The 26,100-nt window shown below is 38.5% G+C and overlaps 1 long non-coding RNA gene across 1 annotated transcript; it reads right to left on the bottom strand.

Moving 5' to 3' along the window:
• Nucleotides 1-1,325: 1,325 nt before the first annotated feature.
• On the bottom strand, nucleotides 1,326-25,968 carry LOC102970057. Its single transcript, XR_445807.3, has 3 exons — nucleotides 25,408-25,968; nucleotides 19,323-19,398; nucleotides 1,326-1,475 (listed from the first exon to the last, which is right to left on the bottom strand). It is a non-coding gene; the product is annotated as an uncharacterized LOC102970057 (long non-coding RNA).
• Between the last annotated feature and the right edge of the window lie 132 nt (nucleotides 25,969-26,100).

Genomic DNA, 26,100 nt, shown 5'->3' with positions numbered 1-26,100 from the left:
CAGAGAGAGAGGGAGACATAGAATCTGAAGCAGGCTCCAGGCTCTGAGCTGTCAGCACAGAGCCCAACGCAGGGCTCGAACTCATAGACCGTGAGAGCATGACCTGAGCCGAAGTCAGACGCTTAACCGACTGAGTCACCCAGGAGCTCCTAACACATATTATTTTAAACATGCTTCCTTAAAAAAAAGAAAAAAAAAACACCAGTTTATTGCATTTTGGTTATTTGCAATTAATCAAAAATATAAACTTCACATTATTATGCCCGTGCAAAACAGAAAATCATACTGCAATGCAAGATACCTGCCAAATGAGAAGAATAAAGCTAAAAGAACGTTCTGCTGTTGTTACAAAGTAAAGGTAAGATTGTTGACTGGGCCAACCTGACCTCACGTGCCTCCTGCTGCGGTATACGGAGAAGGACCCAACATCCTTTCTGAGGTCTTCTTGCCAAAAATGCACAACCTTCCTCTAATCATGATGAAACATCAGACCAACTCAAACTAAGGGACCTTCCACAAAATGAATTGCCCATGTTCTACAAAAAATGTCAAGGTCAAGAAATACAAAGAAAAGCTGAGGAACTGAACTGTTCCAGATGAAAAGAAACTAAGAATATATAACAACTAAATTGCAATGTGTGATTCTGGATTGGATCCTGGAGCAGGAAAGAAAAATAGCCATAGGAGACATTATTGGAACAATTGACAAAAGTGGAACAAGGACTGTGGAAATAACTTTGTAGCAATGTTCAATTTCCTGACTTTGATCAGTGCACTGCGGTTGCGTAACAGAACGTCCTTGTTCTTAGGAATTACACCCTGAAGCTTTTTGGGTAAAGGGGTATCATGTCTCTGACTAACTCTTGGTTTGGAAAAAAAATTACATATGCATGTATAGATACGTGTACGCATATATATATGCAGAGAAAGAGAGAGACGATAAAGCAAATGGGATAAAGTGTCCATGATGGTTGAAACTGGGTAAAGATAAACAAGAGCTCCTTGTACTCTGCAACTTTTCTGTTAAAATTATTATCAAAATAAGGTTATCAAATGGTGACTGCACAGAAAACAGAATGTTAAAAAGAAGAAGGACAAAAACCCCATGCTCCTGAGGCATATATGACACAGCAGTGTCTAAGACTTGCTTGAATCTCTTGGTAACAGGCAGGCTTGACTTAAGGGAAACAGTTTGCCTTTTCAAGTGCAGGGGTGAGGAAAACAGGAAGGTCTCCTTTTTGATACTTTCAGCCCATTGCTCACAGATTTCATCAAAATCCCCAATAGGTCCATGCCCTATCCAGCCACTCTACCAGGCCTCCAGGTCCTAGCTCACCTTCACTGCCAACTTTGACACCTGTATGACCTCAGCTCAAAGCCTGCCTCATCCTGGGAGGAGTTGGGCTTCTGGGTGGAAGATTTCGGCCAATGCCCTGTGTCAGTTCCTTGATCTCAGCTTCAGTAATTGTGGATACCTGGAGCAGGGCAGGAGAGGAGGCAGCGTCACATACAGGTCATGGGCCACTCAGAATATGTGTGCTGTGCCCATTCTTTGATCACATCAGGACCTTGGATGTGAGTCCCTGGACCACCCTATCTCCTCCTCACTCTCTCACTCACCTCCTTTCCATTCTCTGTGGTTGGTCCTCTCACCGTCAAGTCCTCAAGTCCTAGTCCTCTGTCCCTGCACACTCGAAACCCTGGATCAATCCTGGATCAATCAACCTTTCCTCTGCCTGTCCTTCCCACCTGTTGCTCAGGATGAGGAGAGCCTCACATTGGTGATGAATGGTATACAAACACACACGTATGTGTAAGCATGTACATGCGTATGTGTGTGTATTCTTTTTCCCCCAACATGCCTGGGATTTCACTACATTCGGCAATCTTTGTTCACTTTTTCTGGTTCTTTTACTACTTCATCTTTCTTTGTTATTTTACATCTTTCAAAACTTTTTCCTGTGTCTGCCACGACCTCACTGTCTTTGGGTTTCTGCTACTTCTTTGACTTCAAAACTACATCTTTCCAAGCTAAGTAAATTCATTAATTTGTGTCAAGTCAGTATTAGTTTCAAAGGGTATTGTGCTATTTGAAAACCAATGCTGAATTTATCAATATAAATGAGCATTCTTCAAAATTTTTCTTAGTTTTTATAGCCAATTTACATAACCCTATTATAATTAAAATCTGCATACTGATTCATGTTAGAATAATGTAGGAAATTATTATTATTGGCTTGAATCATGAAAAGTGTCAATTTTAACAAAAATTCTTATTTCTGTCTAGTTAAATCCCAAATAAGCTTTTCCTTTCCTTGGAGCTTCAAATTTATCTTGTTCATATGCAGTGTAATATCTATGGGAAAACATGTAAATCATATCGCCATTTTTTATTAATGAATATTTAGCAAGCATTCCTTTTGTTTCAAGAAAATCTAGACTTGCAGTCAACAGCACAGTAAAAGTTTTAAAACTCTCTGTGGCTCAACCAACGAGCACTGGCAACAAACACAAGATCATTAAAATCATTGTCTACTTCTTTCAACAGTTCCAAAACCACTGGTGATGAGTCAAAACATTTACACATATATGTTGAACAGTTTTAACAACTGCATCCATGATGCTTTTCATACAGTCTGTTTCAGAGAACTGAGCAATTTAAAACTGGTTTTCTTTTATGCACAAAAATCCAAACCATTGTCAAGCTGACCAAAGTTACAAGTTCAGAACTTGTTATCATTGTTAAAACAATTTTCACTGAATGTTCAATTTTGAATGCAGGCAACTAATCTTATTGATTCTTTCTTGACTATTCTCATCAAATTTGCTCTGTATTTGCCAAAAATGTCCCGTATTATTGTCCATTTTATTATCTTTATTCAGTCTCTACACAACAAAACAACAAACAGCTTTTCTGTTTTGTTCTCCTGCAGCAAATTACATGACACTTAAAACATACTGTCTTCTAATTTCTTTGTGCTTTTTAAAATTTATTTATTCTGAGAGAGAGAAAGAGAGACAGAGAACACAAGTGGGGGAAGAGCAGAGAGAGTGGGAGAGAGAGGATCGCAAGCAGGCTCCATGCCATCAGCGCAAAGCCTGACTCAGGGCTTGATCCCATGAACCGTGAGATGGTGGCCTGAGCCAAAATCAAGAATTGGATGCTTTACTGACTGAGCCACCCAGGTGCCCCTAATCTCTTTCTTTTTTCCTTCTTCTAGCACATTACTAGTATCTACATCTCCACTCAATTCTCCCTCAGTGATATGCCTTCATTTTAAACTTAAAAATTAGTCCATACTTCTTATTTTAAAAATAGTTTAATTCCATCATAGTTTAAAGCATAAATATTTCAGTGTAGTTACCAATTATGATTCACGAATGCATCCGTGTAAGTGGTACATTCTGTATAAAAAGTTCAAGTAAACACCTTTCCATGTTAAATTAGTACATAGGAAGTTACTGAATTATTGAATTTACTCAATCTTCTGATCCTAACTAGAGTGATAATGTGTTTATGTGTAATACTGGAGATGACTCACCTACTAAAGCCAGAAAGTACAGTGCAGCGATATCTATGAGTTGCAACAGTTTAAGGGAAATGTCGTCCTACCAAAAGAATAGAATTGAATGGGCTTTTGGCGACTGTGAGGTTCGCAAGATTCCTGCTGAGCGGAGAACGTAGATCACCTTCTACTCCACTTTGACTTTTCCCCGAAGCCTTTGAATAAAATGGTTTGATCTCCCCCCAAAAAGAATAGAATGGAACGGAATGGAAAAATAGTTTACACTATTTCAATTTTAAAATAAAATTTAGGGGCACCTGGGTGGCTCAGTTCGTTAAGTGTCCAACTCTTGATTTCCACTCAGGTCATGATCTCTTGGATTGTGAGATCGAGCCCCGCATGGGGCTCTACGTTGACAGGGCAGAGCCTGCTTGGGATTCTGTGCCTCTCTTTCTGTCTCAAAGTAAATAAATAATTTCCAAATTTAATTAATTTAAAATTAATTAATTGAAAATTAAAATTAAGCTAAAATTAATAAATTTAATTTCTAAAAAATTAAAAATAAAAAAATAAAATAAAATTTAAAACATTTCCTGAACACATGATAAGAAAAGCTGAAAAGCAGCCTAGTTATTCTGGAGAAGACCCCAAACATTTAAGAATGGGTAATATTTCTGAAAACCCCAAAACCTTCCTTGTCTCAGTTTGATAGAAGGCTTCCATGTCTATTCTCACTCCAGCAGAAGTTTGGGGTTTATTCTCTAGAGAGGTCCCTGAACTATAGGATGCCAGGCATACACCCTAACCCTAGCCCTAACCCTAGCCCTAACCCCTAACCCCTAATCCCTACCCTAATCCTAACCCTCTGGAGAGGTCTCTGTACTACAGGATACCAGGCACAGACCCACACCCTGGCACATACCCTAACCCTAACCCTAGATCTGAGGGGGCAAAAAAAAGAGAGAGAGAGAGAGAAGATGTGGTATATATATTCAATGGAATATTACTCAGCCATAAAAAAGAGTGAAGGGGCACCTGGATGGCTCAGTCGGTTTAGCGTGGAACTCTTGATTGTGGCTCAGGTCATGATCTTACGGTTGTGGTGGGATCGGGCTCCGTGTCATGCTCTGTGCTCTGTGTGGAGTCTGCTTGGTCTCTCTCTGCCCCTTCCCCTCTCCCTCCCTCTCTCTCTCAATAAATAAACACTTAAAAAATATCTGTAAAAAAAAAAGAATGAAATCTTGCCATTTGCAACACCATGGATAGAGCTAGAGAGAGAATATAATTCTAAGTGAAATATGTCAGTCAGAGAAAGACAAATACCATATGATTTCACTCATATATGGAATTTAAGAAACAAACAAGGAAAGGGGAAAAAAAAAGAGAGGCAAACCAAGAAACCGACTCTTAACTATAGAGAACAAACTGATGGTTACCAGAGGGGAAGTGGTGGGGGATGGGCGAAATAAGTGGTGAGGACTAAGGAGTGGCCTTGTCATCATGAGCACCAAGTGTTGTGTGGAAATGTTGAATCACTATATTATACACCTAAAACTAATATTACACTGTATGTTATCTAACCAGAATTTAAATAAAAACTTAAAAATTTAATTTAATTTAATTTAAAAAATTAAAACAGTATGGAGGTTCTTCAAAAAATTAAAAATAGAGGGGCACCTGGGTGGCTCAGTTCGTTAAACATCCGACTTCGGCTCAGGTCATGATGGCATGGTCCATGGGATTGAGCCCCATGTCAGGCTCTGTGCTGACAGCTTGGAGCTTTGAGCCTGCTTCAGATTCTGTGTCTCCCTCTCTCTCTGACCCTTCCCCACTCATGCTCTCTGTCTCAAAAATTAAAAAAAATAAAATTAAAAATTAAAAACAATTAAAGATAGAGTTACTACATGATCCAGTAATTCCATTACTGAATATTTATCCAAAGAAAATGAAAAAACTAATTTGAAAAGATATATGCACTCTTATTTATTACAGAATTATTTACGATAGCCAAGATAGGGAAGCAACCCAAGCATCTATCAATTGATGAACGGATAAAGATGTGGCATATATACAATGAAATAGTACTCAGTCATAAAAAAGAATGATATCTTGCCATATGTAACACCATGGATTTATCTAGAGGGTATAATTCTAAGTGAAAAAAGTCAATCAGAAAAAAGCATATAATTTCACTCATATGTGAAATTTAAGAAACAAAACAAATGAACAAAGAGAAAAAGGGACTAACCAAAACCAAAACCAACAAACAAAAAAAACCCCAGAGTGTTAACTCTAGAGAAGAAATTGATGGTACCAGAGGGGAGGTGAGTGGAGGGATGAATGACATAAAGGGGACTAAGATGGGACACCTGGGTGGCTCAGTCAGGTAAGTGTCCAACTTTGGCTCAGGTCATGATCTCACGGTTGTGATACAAGCCCTGCATCAGGCTGTATGCTGACAGCTCAGAACCTGGAGCCTGCTTCAGATTCTGTGTCTCCCTCATTCTCTTTCCTCCTCTCACACTCTGTCTCACTCTCTCTCTCAAAAATAAATAAACATTAAAAAAATTAAAAACCAAGGGGACTAAGAGTACACTTATGATGAGCACTGAGAATGTATAGAACTGTTGAATCATATTGTACACCTATAACTAATATAACACTGTATGTTAATTATACTTGAACAAAAATCAATCATTTATGGTGAGAGGCACATGCACGATATAAAAAAAAAACAACAACTCAGGTTGTCAGTTGCACAGCAGCCACATACGGCTAGTGGCTACCATGTTGAATAGTGTAGATCTAGAGAAATGGAGCTTTAACTTACTAATTACTATTGATAGGGCCCAGATTCCATGAAATTACATATATACATGTTAACTTGTAGAAAAGATGGATTAGACTGTGCGTGATTTTTTCTGTCTAGCAGAACTGTAAATGATTTCCCCTGGTAAAAATGACAATACTAATAGTTGCATTTGTATCTAACTTTGTAGCTTAGTCGGCAATTTTATTCCAACATTCTCTCTTTCCATATATGCTTCCCTTAACTTTGAAATCATAGAATATTTGTTGATGCAGAAACATATTCACAGAGTATTGTTAAGTGAGAACAAGCAGGTCACAAAAGAGAATATACAGACTGGTTCTATTTTTGTGTATTTTAAAATGTATATGTTCTAGAAAAATAAGCATATAAACAAAGATGTTTACCATTATGTATGGGTGGACCTATGCATGATTTGTAAATACTTTTCTTTTTTGACTTTCATTTTTAACTTTTTTGGGGGGCGGTTATTTTATTTTATTATTTTATTTTATTTTATTTTATTTTATTTTATTTTATTTTTTTGGATCTCTACACTCATCATGGGTCATGAATTTATAACCCTGAGATCAAGAGTTGTATGCTCCACTGATCAAGCCAGCCAGGCACCCGGTCTTAATTTTTTTTTCTGTCTTCATTTTTAAATTTTATTCTTTTTCTTTTTTATTTTGAGAGAGAGAGAGAGAGCGTGTGTGGGGGAGAGGGGCAGAGAGAGAGAGAGAATCTTAAGCACACTCCACCTCAATGTGGAGCCCGATGCAAGGCTCGATCCCATGACCCTGGGATTATGACCTGAGCAGAAAACAAGAGTTGGATGTTCAACCGACTGAGCCACCCCGGTGCCCTCCAACTGTGTTTATTTTTATTTTATTTATTTATTTTTTAAATGTTTATTTGTTTGAGAGACAAAGAGAGAGAGAGAGACAGAGCACGAGCAGGGGAGGGATAGAGAGAGGAGGAGACACAGAATCCGAAGCGGCCTCCAGGCTCTGAGCTATCAACACAGACCCCAACACGGGACTCGGACCCACGAACCAGGAGATCATGACCTGAGCCGAAGTCCGTCACTTAACCAACTGAGCCATCCAGGTGCTTCTCCAACTGTCTTCATTTTTAAAACTACAATTTACACTAAGAAAAATCTCATAAAAGCATTTTACAATTTTAACTCAGGTTAACTGCAGGAGGCCTTTTCTCACCCCTCTCTTCCCTGTTCCTATAAAAGTGCATTACTCTGAAACAGTTTAGCAACACTGGTTACCCCAGGTACTAGTCAGCTAATTCAAGTAATCCTTTTAAAAGATGATGATGGGGGCACCTGGGTGGCTCAGTCGGTTGGGCGTCCGACTTCGGCTCAGGTCATGGTCTCGAGGTCCGTGAGTTCGAGACCCACATTGGGCTCTGGGCTGACAGCTCAGAGCCTGGAGCCTGATTCAGATTCTGTGTCTCCCTCTCTCTCTGACCCTCCCCCATTCATGCTCTGTCTCTCTCTGTCTCAAAAATAAATAAAACGTTAAAAAAAATAAAAAAATAAAAAATGATGATGATGGTGATGACGTTGACAAATATGTATACAAGACTGTGGTGTCTTCCACCTGTCTTTTCTAGAATTGTGATATGTTCTTTGTGCTGCTTGCTGAGATGCTGTGGTTTTTCTTTTTTTGCACTTCCCCATGAATAATACTTCGATGCGTCTAAACTGTGAATACATGGACAGTGTATTATAATAAATACATTATAAATACAACAACAAACCCAGTGCATATTTCTATCAGTGTCTGCCCCCTCCCAAGTTTTATAATTCACTGTTTAGGTTTCTTTCCATCTAGCCTGTGAGCCCTTGAAGCAGGGGCTGTATTTTATTAACCTTTGTGATTCAATGCCTACAGTAATTCCTGGCATCTAACAGGACAGTGGGCAGGCTATAAATCTGTAAGGTATGAATAAAAGAATGAGAATCCCCATGTATTCACTTATGCGTGTATGCACACACTCAACCCCTACTAAGTGCCATCCTAGGCACCAGAGATATAGCCGTAAACATTTGTGTTTTTTAAATTTTTAAAAGTGTATTTATTTTGAAAGAAAGAGAAACAGTGCATACACAAGCAGGGGAGGGGCAGAGAAAGAGAGAGAGAGAGAGAGAGAGAGAATCCCAAACAGGCTCCATGCCATCAGTGCAGAGCCCAATGTAGGGCTCATAAACCGTGAGATCATGACCTGAGCCGAAATCAAGAGTCAGATGCTTAACTGACTGAGCCACCCAGGTGTCCCTAGCCATGAATGTTTGTAAGTTTGGAATATAAAAGGACTGTGATTTAATTGCTTGTATATGATCAGACGATATATTTAAAAGCAGAAATCAAAAGACTTAACCAAGAAAGCAACATGAACAGACTAATTTTACATGGTGGGACCTTTGTCCTAACTAGGAAACAACTGTGTTACTCTGAAAGTGATAAGCAGTGTCCTTAATAGACTTCTTTCTCAGTGGGCTTCCGATCCGAGCTCCTTATGAAAAGCCTAAAATAAAAAGACTGCTTTTTGCTTCTTTTCTTTCTCCAAATCTCATGATTTGGGATCAGAATCACAAGTTGGAAAACCTACAGTTTGTAGCATTCTGTTTCAAGCACAGACTCTGTTGAACTACAAATAGAATTAAGTGTTTTCATCACAGCTGGGTTTCCACCTTCTCTGCAAGCTGTGGAGTCCACCTGCTGGGTAATCAGTCAATAGGTGCTAGCTTTCTCTCTGTATTCCTATGGTATTAAGGAAGGCATTTCCAAAGAGAAAAATGTAACTCTGAAGTAGGGTCCCTCGATTGTAGTTATGGCAGTCTTAAGTTCATGTATCAAGACTTACTAAAGAAAAAAGATAAGACACCCCACAGATTACTGAATAATTATAATGGAGTGATTTGGTACATGAGACCTTAACCAAATGATCCAACTTTTCGTTAATGATAATGGGGCGAACTGACATCAAGTGTCTCATGATATGGTGCCATGGTTGCTGGTTATCCATTGCTGAATTTAGTGGCTTAAAATAACAATTTAGGGGATCTTAAAATTGAATACAACAAATAAACAGAAGCACTTTTCAAATGCATAACATAGTCACATCGGGGAAGGAGGTATTAATCAAAGTAATTTTGATACCCAGAATTTGGACCACAAGCTCTCAAGGCTAAAGGGAAAATGAACTCTTAACAAATATTGCACTCTAGTAAGAAAGCTTTTTTAGCATAGGCATGAGATCACAATTCTGAAACTACTGTCTATGCATTCTAGGATTAACTGAATAAGTCAATATATTGTGAATGATGAGATCCAGATTTTCATTGTTGGAGAAGGTAGTTACAATTATGGAACTGCTGTGTTGGATTGGAACCAGAAGTATCAGTTTTAATACGTAGAGACAGCTAGAAATAGAAATGATATAGATATGTATGAATGTTATGTATGTATTCAATACACATGTGTTATATATGCATACGTATGTATATGTACATACATGTATCTATTTCCCAGCTCTGTCTGCTGAGAGGGTCTAGAAGTAATCAAATCCCAACAAAATTAAACATACCCAGAACCCAGATCTTGGTTTCTAAATAACATTCTCCACTAAAAAGAACTAGGGATCCTTGGAGAAATGGCTGATTTTAGGACTGGAGCAAGGAAAATACAGGATAAGCCTGGATCATCTTGTGCCAAAAAGTAAGGAAGTGCTCAAGACATGGTGGGGACATGTTAAAAGGTCACAGAAGCCATTTTGAAAAACTCTGGAAAAATTTGAGCATAAATGTAAATAACACTAAGGGTTATAATTTATTTTTTAGTGTTTTTTAAAGTTTTATTTTTTAGAGAGAGAGAAAGATCTCTTGCGCGAGTGGGGGAGGGGCAGAGACAGAGAATCCCAGGCAGGCTCTGCACTGTCAGTACAGAGTCTGATGCGGGGCTCAAACCCATGAACCGAGCCGTGAGACCACGAACTGAACCATAGTTGGATGCTTAACCGACTGAGGCACCCAGGTGCCCCAAGGGTTATAATTTATTGAATAAAGTAAGAATCTATGACTACACATTTAAATGAATGAACAACAACAAACCCAAGCAAATAAATAAGAGGAGAAAATCTTCCCTACTATAGCAAGGCAGATAATAAATGTGAAGGAATGATGGAAATATAAAAATCACCATTTGGCCATTTGGCCATTGTCATAATAATAACTGATGTAGGCAATGAGTCCTGGGGTGCCTGGCTGGTTCAGTGGGTAGAGCACATGACTGTTGATCTTGAGGTTGTGAGTGTGAGCCCCAGGTTGGGTGTAGAGATTACTTAAAGGTAAAATCTTAAAAAAAAAAAATCCTCAGTGAGTCCTAAAACCAGCAGGAGAAAGTTTGGATAGTAACAGGATATTTACTGAGTATCAAGGTATCTCTTTAAACAAAATTTATTAATTAGAAAGGTGAAAGCAGTAACTTTACTCACTGGCAGATACCAGCCTGAACCAACCTCACGGGCCTCACGGTCATGCCAGCCCGAAATGCATGCTCTGAATCTAACCATGAGGAACACGAGACAAACTGCAAGTGAAGGCCATCTGCAAAATAACTGTCTTGAGTTTTTCGAAAAATGTCAGGGTCATGAAATACAAAGACTCAGAAAGTGTTCCAGATTTAAAAAGTCTAAAGAGGCAAGATAACTGAAGGCAACTGCATATCTTGGAATTTTAGAGGCTTTGTTTTCTGCTATAAAAGACATTATTAGGACAGTTGATGAAATCTTAATCTAGTATAGAGATTAGGCTATAGCATTGTATAAATGTTAATTGTTTTTTAAACTGTATATGGTTACATAAGAGAATTTCTTATTTTTATGAAATACAGACTGAAATATTTAAGGATAAAGGAGCATCATACTACTGCTAACTCTTAGTTCAGAAACAACTATGGGAATGCAGACTGGTGCAGCCACTCTGGAAAAGAGTATGGAGGTTCCTCAAAAAATTAAAAATAGAATGACCCTACGACCCAGCAATTGCACTACTAGGCATACTCCAAGGGATACAGGTGTGCTGTTTCGAAGGGGCACATGCACCCCCATGTTTATAGCAACACTATTAACAATAGCCAAAGTATGGAAAGAGCCCAAATGTCCATCAATAGATGAATGGATAAAAAAGATGTGGTATAGGGGCGCCTGGGTGACTCAGTCGGTTGAGCTTCTGACTTTGGCTCTGGTCATGATCTCAAGGTCTGTGATTTCGAGCCCCGCATTGGGTTCTATGCTGACAGCTCAGAGCCTGGAGCCTGCTTCACATTCTGTGTCTCCCTCTCTCTCTGATCCTCCCCCCGTTCATGCTCTGTCTCTCTCTGTCTCAAAAATAAATAAACACTAAAAAAAATTAAAAATAAAAATAAAAAAAGAAGATGTGGTATATACACATAATGGAGTGTCACTCAGCAATCAAAAAGAATGAAATCTTGCCATTTGCAACTATGTGGATGGAACTAGAAGGTATTAAACTAAGCAAAATTAGTCAGAGAAAGACAAATATCATATGACTTCACTCATATGAGGACTTTAAGAGACAAAACAGATGAACATAAGGGAAGGGAAGCAAAAATAATATAAAAACAGGGAGGGGGACAAAACAGAAGAGACTCTTAAATATGGAGAACAAACTGAGGGTTATTGGAGGGGTTGTGGGAGGGGAGATGGGCTCAATGAGTAAGGGGCATTAAGGAATCTACTCCTGAAATCATTGTTGCACTATATATGCTAACTAACTTGGATGTAAATTTAAAAAATAAATAAAAATTAAAAAAAAAATGAAACAACTAGGGGAAAAAAAAAGAACAAGGGAGGGAGAGAGATAACGATAGAGTAGATCAATGATAGAGACTAAAAGAGGAATAAAGCAGATATAGCAAAGTATTAACATTTGGTGACTCTAGACTTTTTGGAATTCATTGTACTATTCCTGCAACTTTTCTGTAAGCTTAAAATCATGTCAATAAATTATATATATATATATGTGTGTGTGTGTGTGTGTGTGTATATATTATTTCTTGATTACATACAGAGAAAGAGATCTAAAACTACCTCTTTTTGTGTGAATTGACTGGGCTCAGTTCAGGAATTCTTGTTTAGGGTCTCATATGGAAGAGTCACTACATGGTCTTTGTATACTGAGTTGGGAGAAAAATAGCTATAAAGGACATTTGAAGGACAACTGGGGAAATGTGAATGTGATCTATATACTAGATAATATTGCTGCATTGTTAAGTTTCTTGTATATGATAATAATATTGTGACTTTGGAGCAAAATATCCCTACTCTCAAGAGATACAGGCTAAAATGTTATATTCCAGGGGTGGCTGGCTGGCTCAGTTGGTGGAGCATGCAACTCTTGATCTTGGAGTTGTGAGTTCGAGCCCCATGTTGGATGTTAGAGATTACTTAAAAATTAAAAAATCTTAAAAAAATATAAATGAAATAAAATATTATATTTCAGGATAAAATATAATGTTTGCCTGTGCTCCTGGTTGGCTCAGTCAGTTAAGCACCTGACTCTTGATTTGGGCTCAGGTCATGATCTCACAGTTCATGGGTTCGAACCCTGCAACGGGTTCTGAGCTGACAGTGTGGAGTCTGCTTGGAATTTTCTCTCTCCCTTTCTCTCTGCCCCTCTCCTGCTTGCTTTCTCTCAATCTCAAAATAAATAAATAAACTTAAAAAAAAATTAAAAAATAACATCTACAAATTATTTTCAAGTAATTTAGCAAAAATAATATGAATAAACTTAAATACACACATGTGGGGGTATTGGGAAAGAGAGAATGTGGTAAAATAATTGTCAATCTTGGTGAGTGGTATAGGGCATTTATTTTACTATTTCAAATTTTTCTGTAGATAAAAAACTTCTCAAAATAAAGAGTTAGAGATACAAATAAAACAAAAGCATATCTTGAAAACATTTGCCCCCTCTATTACTGTACTTATTTATGTGATCCATACATATCTCATAGAATGTCAGAATTCATCCAGTCCAATGTTTATCAAGCTATGAGCTGTAATTTAATCTTTGGTCATAAATAGCAGGTCACTGGCCAGGATTTCTTTGAATGGAATAGAATGTCATAGAAAAAAAAGTTATCAGTGGGCCTCATCACTTACTAAGAGAGGTCAGTTTAGGGGCACCTGGGTGATTCCACTGGTTAAGAGTCCAAATCTTGATTTCAACTCATGTCTTGATCTCGGGGTCAAGAGCTCAAGCCCCACATTGGGCTCCGTGTGGAGCATACTTAAAAAAAAGAGGAAGAAGAAGAAGAAGGAGAAGGAGAAGGAGAAGGAGAAGAAGAGGAAGAAAAATTTAAAAGAGAGAGAGGTCGGTTTGGGGAAACTTTTCTTTGAATCACATATATGCGTATGCATGCATGTGTGTGCTAAGTTCCAATGAAAAAATGTATTTCTTACTGTTGGTGGTACTCAAAAATGATTCGAAAAACACAGCTGCTCAGGATCTTGGGATAATGACAGTTCACTTCAAGGCTAGGTATTTTGTTCTTTATCAGGGCATTTTAAAATATTATTTTAAATATTATTTTAAATATTTAATATTTTAAATATTATCTTTTTAAATATTATTATTATTATTTTATTGTTATTATTATTGTTGTTCAAATGTCCAAAATTTCAGAGATACAATTAAATGAGCCTATGTGTAGCACATGAGTAGAGTAGCACAAGAATTAAAGAATTACATATTACATACTCAAGAAGCAGATACTAGTACATTTAATAATCTAATACATGATAAAGGAGGCATTATAAATCAATGGTAGAGACATGAATCCAATAAGTTGTTTGGGCACATTTAGTCAATTCTTTGGTTTAAAAAATATTTTACAGCTTTACTCCACACCCTACAAAATGTATTTTTTAAAAATAACCAGAATACAGTTCAGGTGAATTTGCATCCCAAACCTATAGTCACATTATTCCTTTTTCTATATTGAGATATAATTGACATATGACAGTATATTAGTTTCAGGCCTACAACATAATGATTTGATATTTGTATATATCATTTATCTACTCATTGGCATTTATTCAAAAATTAATTGTGTCATATTTCTTGTTCTTAGTATGGTGGCACCATAATTCATTGAGATACTAAGTTGAAAATCGTTCTTATAACCCCCCTTCCCCAAGGGCCTTTGCACCAAGCAGGCATTAGGGACCAGGAACCCTGAGCAGAAAGCAGAAATGGTCTTTGTGGCAACATGGATGGACCTAGAGGGTATTATGTTAAGTGAAGTAAGTCAGACAGACAAAGACAAATACCATATGATTTAGCTTATTTGTGAAATATAAGGAACAAAATAAATGAACAAAGAAAACAAACAAACAAACCCCATAATACTCTTAAATACAGAGAACAAACTAGTGGTTGCCAGAGGGGAGGTGGGTGGAGGGAGATGGCAAAATAGATGAAGAGGATTAAGAGATACAAATTTGCAGTTATAAAACAAGTCACAAAGGTGAAAAGTATAGCATAGGGAATATAGTTAATAATATTGTAATAACACTGTTTGGTGATAGATGGTGACCATACTTATTATGGCAAGCACTGAATAACGTATAAAAGTGTTGAATCAGTGGCGCTTGGGTGGCTCAGTTAAGTGTCCAACTCTTGATTTTAGCTCAGGTCATGATCCCAGGGTCATGGGATCGAGCCCTCTGTCTGGCTCCACACTGAGTGTGGAACCTGCTCAAGATTCTCTCTCTTCCCCTCTCTCTCCCCTGCTCCCTCCCCTGCTCTCTCTCTCTCTCTCTCTCATACATACATATATATATACATACACGTACATATGTATGTATATATACAGAATTGTTGAATCAATATGCTGTATGCATGAGACTAATGTAACATTATATGTTAATTATACTTCAATTATACTTCAAAAAAGCTGAAATGGTTTAAGGGCAACTTTTCCAAGTATTTTTTTTTTTTTAACTCCAAGTTCCTTAAGGGAAGTATGCTGATTTGAGAGAGGCCAACTGCATAGACTCCATCAACGGTTTTCTTTGAATTAATTTTATTTGAACTCATTTTACATATTGCAGATAAAAGATTCTTTACCTTTAAAGTGAAGAGATTGGACTAACCCAGGGGTTCTCAACCTGGGGTTTAGCAGATCAGTGAATCTGAGAGAAAAACATTTCCTCTTCATTTTCAGTGATTTCTAACAAAAGTGTCTCCTTCAACTACAAATGTTAAGTATCAAACCACAGTCCTGTTAGCAGGTCCTGTGACTTGTCACCAATAGAAATCACAAATACATTTATATCACATGACTGCTGCAGATATCAAAATATTGTTTATGCTCATTGCTACTTCAAAATCATGGTAGTTATCGGACTGCTGTTAGATCTTGTATTCTGTAGATTAAATGAAGAAGTACATATAGCAATATTCCTATGTCTGATGTTTTATGCATTCAAAAACATTATTATGGGGTTCCTGGCTGGCTTGGTCGGTGGAGCATGTGACTCTTGATCTCGGGTTATAAGTTTGAGTCCCACAATGGGTGTAGAGATTACTTAGAAATAAAATCTTTTTTTATTTTTTTAAAAAAGCATTATTCTAGAAGCCAGATCGAAAGGGCCCCTGGGTCAAAAAAGTAGTTAGAGCCTCTGAACTGGACACTCTGGTTTTCAATGTTCACATTGGTATGTACACATGATCTCTATCTGTCCCTCTGGGAAAATGGCCCATAACTTAGATAAATATCTCTGTGACAAGGTTACACTGACATTTTCATCATTCCATATCTCATACCAAATGCAACCTAGTCCACAAGACAAAATGCCCAAGACTTTAAACTCAACCTTCCACGCAAACCTTTCTATTCAATTATTCTCTAACAATTTCACAGCAAAGTGTAGGAAAACAGCATCAGAAACGGAACCAGAAACCTATGTCTTCTAGTTCTGCTGCCTGATCCTGGGAAAGTCATGTAACTTCTCTAAACTTCGTCTATAAACACATTAAGATAATCTGCATCCCTGCCTCCTACTCTGCTCTGGTAGCTGCTGTCGGGGCTCTGTGGACTGCCCTTGGCTTTCATTAAAGGTATTTATATTTGTAAAATAAATAAATAAAGAGGGCACCTGGGTAGCTCAGTCAGTTGAGTGTTCAACTCTTGATTTTGGCTCATGTGTTGATCCTGGGGTCCTGGGATTGAGCTTCACATCAGGTTCTGAACTGAGCATGGAGCCTGCTTGAGATTGTCTCTCTCTCTCTCTCTCTCTCTCTCTCTTTCTCTTTTTCAACCTCTGCCCCTCTCCCCTGTGCTTCTCTTAAATAAATAAATAAATAAATAAATAAATGCTAAACACATCAAAATAATCTGTAAAATCTATAAGTTCCTTTTCCTGTTGTAAAATTCTATACTTCTGAAATTGTGTATTTTTTTGCTAGGTGTGTTCTTTGGGATTCAGTTCTTAGTATTCTAAAGTCTACTTGTTTGTTTGTTTGTTTATTTATTTATTTAGAGAGAGACAGAGAGTGAGCATATGGTGGGGGGGTTGCAGAGACAGAAAGAGAGAAAGAGAATTGCAAGCAGGCTTTGCACTGTCAGTGAGGAGCCCAATGTGGGGCTCAAACTCATGAACTGTGAGATCATGATCTGAGCCCAAATCAAGAGTCAGACACTTAACTGACTGAGCCACCCAGGTGCCCCCCAATTTTTTTTACAGTTTATTTACTTATTTTGAGAGAGTTCTTAGTATTCTATCTTTAATTAATTCATTAACTTCAGTTATTGAGATGGGAATAACTAAGTAACTAAGCCAGAGGATCCTGGAAAAATTTTCCAATGAGTCATACTTAAGCTAGGTTTTGAAGGCTGAGTATGAGTCCATTAAGTAAGGACAGGACAAGAACACTCCAGGTAGAGAGGACACTGACAAGGCCCAGTGTGCTCAGACCCAGCATATTAAGGGGCTTGATAGGAGTTTGAAAGGGGACCAGATCTGTACTGAGTCTGGGCTCCTTGGCTTATAAGAAAAGGGAGAAAGTGTACAAACAGGCTGAAGTGACATGGTCAAGCTTGTTTTGGATAAATAGGCCTAAGAGCAGTGTGAAACATGAGAAAGACCAGTTAGAGGGGCACCTGTGTGGCTCAGTCGGTTAAGCATCCGATTCTTGATTTCGGCTTAGGTCATGATCCTGGGGTCACGAGATGGAGCCCTGCATTGGGCTCCAGCTGAGCCTGGAGCCTGTTTAAGACTCTCTCTCTCTCTCTCTCTCTCTCTCTCTCTCTCTCTTTCTCTCTCTCTCTCTCTCCCCCTCTGCCCCTCTCCCCTGCTTATGCTCTCACTCTCTCTCTCTCAAATTAAAAAACAAACAAACACACACACACACACACACACACACACACAAAACTGAATTAAAGATCAGTTAGGAAGGAGGATACTGCAACATTTGAAGTGAGAGATAATGGAGACCCAAATCAAAACATCTCATGCAATGAGAATAGCAAAATGAATAAAAAGAATGGAAGTAGATTATCTCTATAAGAAACTCTGTGTGATGATGAAGGAGGAATCAAGGGTGACCCTAGTTTCTAGTGAGGACAACTGAGTGCAGAGTGGTATTGAAGGGAGCAATTATTAACCAGAATAGGGAACACAAAGAAGAAGAAAAGGCTCTCTGGGGAGGAAAGCTAAGATTTGTGATGTTGAATTTGAGGAGCCTATTTGACCTCCAGAGAGAAAGTCTGGCCAGCCCTTGGAAATAAGGGCATGGAATTCTGGAGAAAGATATCTCTGGAGATACAGAATTATAAAAATCACAAGAGGTGGCTGAAGCCATTTAATCAGCTTCCCCACCACCACCAATAGTACCACCACCTGGTGGTCCCTCTGCAGTGCTGCACCTCACCAATCCCCTTGAAGCCTGACTCCTAAACTTGCTATTAAGGCTCACAACAACAGCTTCCTCCTCACCCTCACCTCTCCCACTAACCTTTGTTACTCCATAACACATCTCTGTGTTAGGACACAGGCAAGATTGCTGTAGCAAAGGAACTCCAAAGTACAATAGCTATAGATTACAGGAGTTTCTTTCTTTCTTATATAACAGTTCAGGGCCTGTAGGGCAGCTCTGTTCCATAAAGATATATAGGAACATAGACTGATAGTGAGGTCTGACATTCTTGGCATGCCTCTTAGGACCCAAGGGATTGTTCCAATCATTGCCATTTCCCAATTGGTGTGGGAAAAATCAGGGCAAGAAGCGTCATCTTTTTTGTTTATTTATTTTTTAAGTAATCTCTACCCCTAACATGGGGCTCGAACTCACAACCCTGAGAGTCGCATGCTCTAATGGCTGAACCAGCCAGGCACCCCAAGAAAACTTCATCTTTTAAAAAAAATGTTGATTTATTTATTTATTTTGAGAGAGTTAGAGAGTGCACGCATGCTGGGAAGGGCAGAAGAGAGACACAGAATCCCAAGCAAGCTCGGCGCTTAGCTCAGAGCCCGACTGGGGGCTGAATCTAATGACCGCAGATTTTGACCACAAGGTCATGACCTGAGCTGGTATCAAGAGTTGGAAGCTTAACCGACTGAGTCACCCAGGCACCCCAAAGCTTCATCTTTAATAAAGATAAATACACATTGGGGTTCCTGGGTGGCTCAGGTGGTTAAGCGCTCGACTTCGGCTCAGGTCATGATCTCACAGTTTGTGGGTTTGAGCCCCACGTCAGGATCTGTGCTGACAGCTCAGAGCCTGGAGCCTGCTTGGGATTCTGTGTCTCCCTCTCTCTATGGCACTCCACCACTCACGCTCTGTTTCCCTTTCTCTCAAAAATAAATAAACATTAAAAAATTAAAAAAAAAGATAAATACACATTACTTGAGCTCACTCACATCCCATTCATCTAAACTCAGTCACACGACCACACACCTACCTTCAAGGGAGACTGAGAAATGTAGTATCTTGGTGGGCAGCCATGTGATGAGCTCACGCTCACAGGGGCTCTGTAACTAAAATGTAGAAAGGGATAATGGACACAGGGAACAATTAGCAAACTTTGACATTTCTAAAGCCCTGGCCATCTAAATAAATACCCATGCATACCTTTATTTACACACATAGAATACATTAATCTCTCCCCTCAGGAGACAACCCAAAGTGCAATCCAGGGGCACCTAGACACTTTTCCTGTCTTGTGTTCCATTTTCTTTTCTTCCTTGACTTCTTTTGGACTGATAATTTTATTCTTAATTTTTTTTAATGTTTATTTATTTTTGAGAGAGAGAGAGAGCATGAACAGGGGAGGAGCAAAGAGAAAGGGAGACACAGAATCCAAAGCGGGCTCCAGGCTCTGAGTTGTCAGCACAGACCCTGACGGGGGACTCGAACTCACAGGTCATGAGATCATGACCTAAGCCAAAGTCAGACGCTTAACTGACTGAGCCACCCAGGTGCCCATGGATTGGTAATTTTCATCATTCAATTTTAAAGTCTCTTTTAGTTTAGATATCCTCGACTTTTCTTCTATTCTTTTGGTGGTTATCCTAGTTATAGCATGTACCCTTCACTTATAAATATCTAATGCTAAGTGATATCTTTCCTCCCCTCTAAATGTGAGAAATTTAGAATATTTAACCCCCTCCTAAACTTTTATGCTATTATTGTCATGCATTTTAAATATCTATTTCCACAGGACATCATAATAACAGTTTCATAGTCAATGTTCATTTAAACTTACCCATGTTTTGCTGTTAATTTTTTCTAGTGGTTCTTGCTCATGGTTTTTTATCTCTTATTAAGACTTAGTTATCTTTGACTATGTGCTAGAAAAATTATTTGTAGAAAAAACTGATGCCCAGTTTGATGTTTCTTCTAGAGAGAATGGCCATTTGCTTTTTCCAGGATCACTTTAGTTCAAGTTCAAGATTTGAGATTTTCTTAGCAAGCCACTTCCAGTTCACCCTTACTCGTAGGGGACTGTGTGCATGTGGAACAGGGTGTGGTTTATCAGGTGTCCACGTTTGTCAGGTCCTGATCTGACTTTTGTCTCCCTAATCCCATAAGTTTGCCTAACAGACAGCTCACCCTCTCAAATGTCTCTTCAGGATCAGCTAATGACCCTAAGGTAAACATGTTTGAAAATGGCCAGGCTCACCCCTCTGCATTTCCATTTTCTTCCAGATCTCATCCTAGTAATTTGTGAATGTTTTGTTAGCTTTTTTATTTTATTTTTTATTTTTAAAAGTTTACATCCAAATTAGTTAGCATATAGTGGAACAATGATTTCAGGAGTAGATTCCTTAGTGCCCCTTACCCATTTAGCCCATCCCCCCCTCCCACAACCCCTCCAGTAACCCTGTTTGTTCTCCATATTTAAGAGTCTCTTATGTTTTTGTCCCCCTCCCTGTTTTTATATTATTTTTGCTTCCCTTCCCTTGTGTTCATCTGTCTCTTAAATTCCTCATATGGGTAAAGTCATATGATATTTGTCTTTCTCTGACTAATTTCACTTAGCATAATATCCTCCAGTTCCATCCACGTAGTTGCAAATGGCAAGACTTCATTCTTTTTGATTGCTGAGTAATACTCCATTATATATATATACCACATCTTCTTTATCCATTCATCCATCGATGGACATTTGGGCTCTTTCCATACTTTGGCTATTGTGGATAGTGCTGCTCTAAACATGGGGGTGCATGTGTCCCTTCGAAACAGCACACCTGTATCCCTTGGATAAATACCTAGTAGTGCCATTGCTGGGTCGTAGGGTAGTTCTATTTTTAGTTTTTTGAGGAACCTCCATACTGTTTTCCAGAGTGGCTGCACCAGCTTGCATTCCCATTTTGTTAGCTTTTTGATGCTTCTAAGAAGATTTTTAGTAAATTATGTTCAGCAGGAAGGGTGATCAGAATTAGCTAGTGTGCCACTACTGAAATTGGAAGTATTACTTCTTCAGAGTTCCTAGAACATTTCTCAAGATGGGGGTCCATGGACCAGGTGCATCAAAATCACATTATGCTTCTTAAAAATTGGGATTACAGGGCTGCCATCTCAACTTCATTCAGAACCTATGGCACCAAAACCCAGAAGTCTGCCCTTTTGGAAAGTTCTCAGGCTCTATTTATTAAGACTTAAGTTTGAGAAATCTTGCCCCAAAGCTCAGCACAACACTCTTAATAATAGGCATTCAAGCAATTTGACTTGATTTTTGTTTTAAGGTCATGTAGATCAGAAGAAAGCCAAATACATGACTCAGTCAGAATTTGGTTAATGCTTACATCTCCCATCTCCTCACCATTTGAAAAAATCCTCAAGACAGGATGATCCTAAGGAGGAATTCTCAAGAACCAAGACCCTATCTAGAGTCAAAGTCTAATCCTGTCACATTCACTTGTCTCAGGAGTAGCATTCATTTTGATCAGTCATGGATGGCAGGTACTTGAATGTGCTTGTTAGTCACTAAGGCAAGGTTTGGGAAAGAAATTAAGGTTACCTTAAAGATATCTTGACCCCCAAATCTACTGGTGAATCCATTTACAAACTAGCCTCAAAAAAGAAACCCAAAAAACCCAACCTGTTTTTTTAAGGCTATTTTATAATTGGATATCAATTATAAATATTAAGATATCTCCCCCAATATTATTTGGCTAAATAAGAAGTTAACACCATGTTGGTCTTCAACATTATTTTGAAATTTTACTGGTCCAAAAAATCTGTAGATCTTGAAATCACTGACTTACAGCTCCTCAAGCCACTCCAGTTTCCAGTAATCAAGAAAGCCCTTGGCCTGCTTGTTAATGTTTCTGCAAATAGCAGGCAAATCTGCATTCCACACTGTCAGGAACATGATTAATTATCTATTTGGATTAGCCAACAAAATCCATGTTCCTGTGTTTGTGACACGCTTACTTAAATTTCTTAGCTTTGGTCATTCTTTTGAGTTACAATGCTTTTTGAAATGTTTGTCTTTGCTTTCCTGCAGGACAAAAAGGAAAAAAAAAAGAAAAAAAAAAAACCAAACCAACCAAACAAAACCCAATGCCGACCAGTTGCTGACAGACATTTAAAGATTTCTCATTGCTGCACCAACATGTGGTCTTAGGTTTCTTCAACCTTTAAAGGAAAAGCTTTGAATGAGTTCTTGTGTTTTCCACAGCTGAATAACCTTAATATGGAAACGTGCTCATGTTACACACCATAGACATCAATAGAAAGTTTCAGAAAATTTGAGCTTTTTAATCAGATGATCTAGTGCTCTACTCAGAAAATAAAATTCCATGGGGAAACTGCTAGTCAAGATAGACTTTGTTCTTTTATAATCTTCATTTTCTTTCATTGGTCTGTAATCAAGAGGATACTTCAATAACCATCTGAATGGGGAGGATGGGATTAAAAATGAGCGGTTATGAACTTTTTAAAAACCAGATCTGTTTTGGAAACTACTTTCAGTTGGAGAGTGGTTTATATGTGAACTGTGCTAAAATCCTTAAAGGTAAGCCAACTCTGAATATGCATTACTGATGAAATCATGTTTGTCACTGTGGTAAACTAATAGGATAGCATATGTTAAGTGGGCTGTGGTAACTTATGTAACCTATCGTTTAAAAATCATCACATGCCCTTATGGTTTCATTTAACCTGATTAATCTGCTTTGGTAATGGAATCATTTATACCCAGTTAGATATATCTAGATTATGATGCTAAGGAAAGGGTAATTTGTGAGTAATAAGATATCTCTAAAATCTGTAGGTTGGGGGCAACATCACCATTTTAGGTTTTTAAAGATACCTATTCATTTGTGTCTCTAAGGCCAAAAACTGGCCTTGCTTTAAGCCACATGTTTTATTTCTGTAGACTCTTTATAAATCCATTCGTGGCTCTTTATTTCATCAGCTTCCACCATACTGAGTTTGTATCTGTTAAGGTGGGTGGAGTGTATGCAACACTTGATAATGTGAAGAAAAGTTACCCAACACTTGGAACAAAAGCAAAAGGATGACTGCTTGTCCTTTGAATGTTGGACTAAAGCTTTATTTCAAGGTCTTTATCTAATAGGCCCACCCAAGGATTATTTAGTTCTTCAGAGGAATGCACTGTTGCTTGATTAAAGCTCAGACATGTTAACTTGTAGATTTTTGTCCAGGAGAGATGCAAAAGATTTCTGTGCAGAATTTCTGGTTTTATGGTCCTATTTTGCTTCTAATTTAGCAAACTTATTTTAGCATGCTTTCCCTTTTTGAACATATAAATCTCTGTCTTTCAAATTCTCCTTTGTCCCAGATTTATCATCCTCCTTCTTTCTTCATTAATGCATAAAACCTGTGACACGTAATCATCCTATATTTTCATTACGGTCATGTTTTTCAAAGTTAAACTTTGTCTCTATGAAGAAAAGGAGATGAATCTCACCAGCCTTTCAAGAAAATGAACCTCCTTTCTTTAGTTCATGCAATTTCACCTCTCTGGGGAACATATTTTATAGGAATTATGTCAATGCATTTTGATTCCCCCCTTTAAATCCTATTTCTTGTTAGCCTTCTGATAGAGTCATCAAGCTTACTGTCCCAAGAAAGAAAGGACAGACAGGTGCTGCTCATAACAGAGAGGCCATTCATCCGCTTTGAGTTTCAAAGCTGATTTTCTTCACTTTTTTTTAGTAAGACAATGTACATAAAACCCAAGCTTTTTGGAGAAAGGGATTTCCAAATGACAAAGCTTCCTTTTTAATACATAGGGCCTGAGTGTAGAATGGAAGGGAGACACTCCAGGCTGTAAAGAATGAAGGGAAAAGCAATTCTGGGTCAGTTATAGGGGAAAAGGGGAGTAGAGTCTGGGAGGGAAGTCACAAGACACAACTGTCCCGATCTCCTCCCAGGTTAAAGTACTAGGGCAGAAAGTAGGTTAGCTAGGTTGCTGGGAAAGCAGAAGACAGAAGGGGTGAGGTCTGGATTGTGCTTTTCTTTGGGAGGATTAACATCTGCCCTTTGCCATTTTGAGGTCATGAAAGCCACACTCCCTCTCACACCTGGATGTCTTCTTGGAGAGGAGCTTAGGGAGGGGTAGAAATCTTAGAGGTTGAGTTCTTAACAGAGTTATCCAAGTAGAGACTGTTCACCTACAAAAACATTTTAAATTATAGGATTGAATTGAGGTTAATAAATTGGACTTGGGGGGTGCCTGGGTGGCTCAGTCAGTTAAGCATCTGACTTTGGCTCAGGTCATGAGCCATTTGTGTGAGTTCGAGCCCCGCGTTGGACTCTGTGCTGACAGCTTAGAGCCTGGAGCCTGCTTCAGATTCTGTGCCTCCTCTCTACCCCTCCTATGCTCATGCTCCCTCTCTCTCTCAAAAATAAAAAAAAACATTAAAAAATAATAAAAAATAAATTGAACTTGATCTTGTCCCTCCTCCCAGCTTCCACCTAGAATATGGAAGCTTGTTAAGTTAGATCAGAGCAGACTTACATAAGAAAGCTACATTTTTAGCCAAGCTAAGGATATTATGAGTAAATTTGAAAGGTTGTGTCAGGGAGGAAAAATTTCTTCTGCCCTTCAAGATCCTTCTAGCTGGACTAAGAATCAAATTGACACGAGACAGATTGAATTTTTTTTTTTTTTTACATAAGGTCCACACCCAGTGTCGGGCTTGAACTCATGACCCCAAGATCAAGAGTCACATGCTACACTGACTGAGCCAGCCAGGTGCCCTGACATGAGACAGATTAACAGGAATAAATCAAATTTAACTCCATAGGTATGGGGGAATCCACAGACATGGAAATTCCAAAGATAGTCAAGCAACATGAGGCTATATGAGCTCAGGAGCAGGGTAGGGGTCTGAGGATACAAAGGGGGAGAAAAACTTATTAACAGAAAGGTGAGAGGAGTTTTGTTTTGCAAAAAAAACAAAGTTGTCTTATTATGTGGATAAGTTTCTTAGGTAGAGAGGAATCTCTGTAAATAGCTGTCTTTCTGGTACCAGCAGGCAGTTGAGGGGGGATAAAGAGTTTTTCCTTACCCTGCTGGGTTTTGATTGCTTTTGACTCGAAATAATGTTCATGCCAGAGTGGGCCATCTTGGAGCGTACTGCCCTTGGCCCCTGTAGTTCCCTCCTCTGACACTTCCCTTAAGCTTCACGTATAAAAGTTGAGCAGGTAGATCATTCTGTCTTGGTGGACCAGTCCTTGCAATAAGTCAGTTCAGTTAGACCCATTTCAGGAGACAGTGATGCAGCTGTGTTCTCAAAGTTGGGCCTATGGTTTAAGCAATCAGGTTTTAAATAAGAGGCATTTCTATGGAAACAAAAGAAAAAAAATGGTTAATGATTGGATCAAATTATAAACCAGTTTGTGAGTTCTGAGGGTATCCAGTTGAGATTTCTAGATGTCAAGCCTGAATCATCTGTGGATAGAGTGACAGCAGGTGGTGGCAGTCTGATAGATTTTCTCGGTTTATAGTTCAAGTGTTTGTAGTGATCTTTTTTCATTTTTCTTTTTTTTTTTAAAGAGAAGTTTATTTGACATTCTTTCTGTTAGAATTACATACTTATGGAAACCTAATTTCTTTCTTTCTTTCTTTCTTTCTTCCTTCCTTTCTTTTTTTTTTTTTTAGGTAAGCTCTATACTGAATGTGGGACTTGAACTCACCACCCTGACATCAAAACTCCTTTGTTTCACTGACTGAGCCAGCCAGGTGGCCTGTGGTGATCTTT

The sequence above is a fragment of the Panthera tigris genome, chromosome X (assembly GCF_018350195.1).
Source record: "Panthera tigris isolate Pti1 chromosome X, P.tigris_Pti1_mat1.1, whole genome shotgun sequence".
NCBI classification, from domain to species: domain Eukaryota; kingdom Metazoa; phylum Chordata; class Mammalia; order Carnivora; family Felidae; genus Panthera; species Panthera tigris.
The sequence above is the reverse complement of the archived record's forward strand: the minus strand, read 5'-3'. Positions and strand labels throughout refer to the sequence as shown.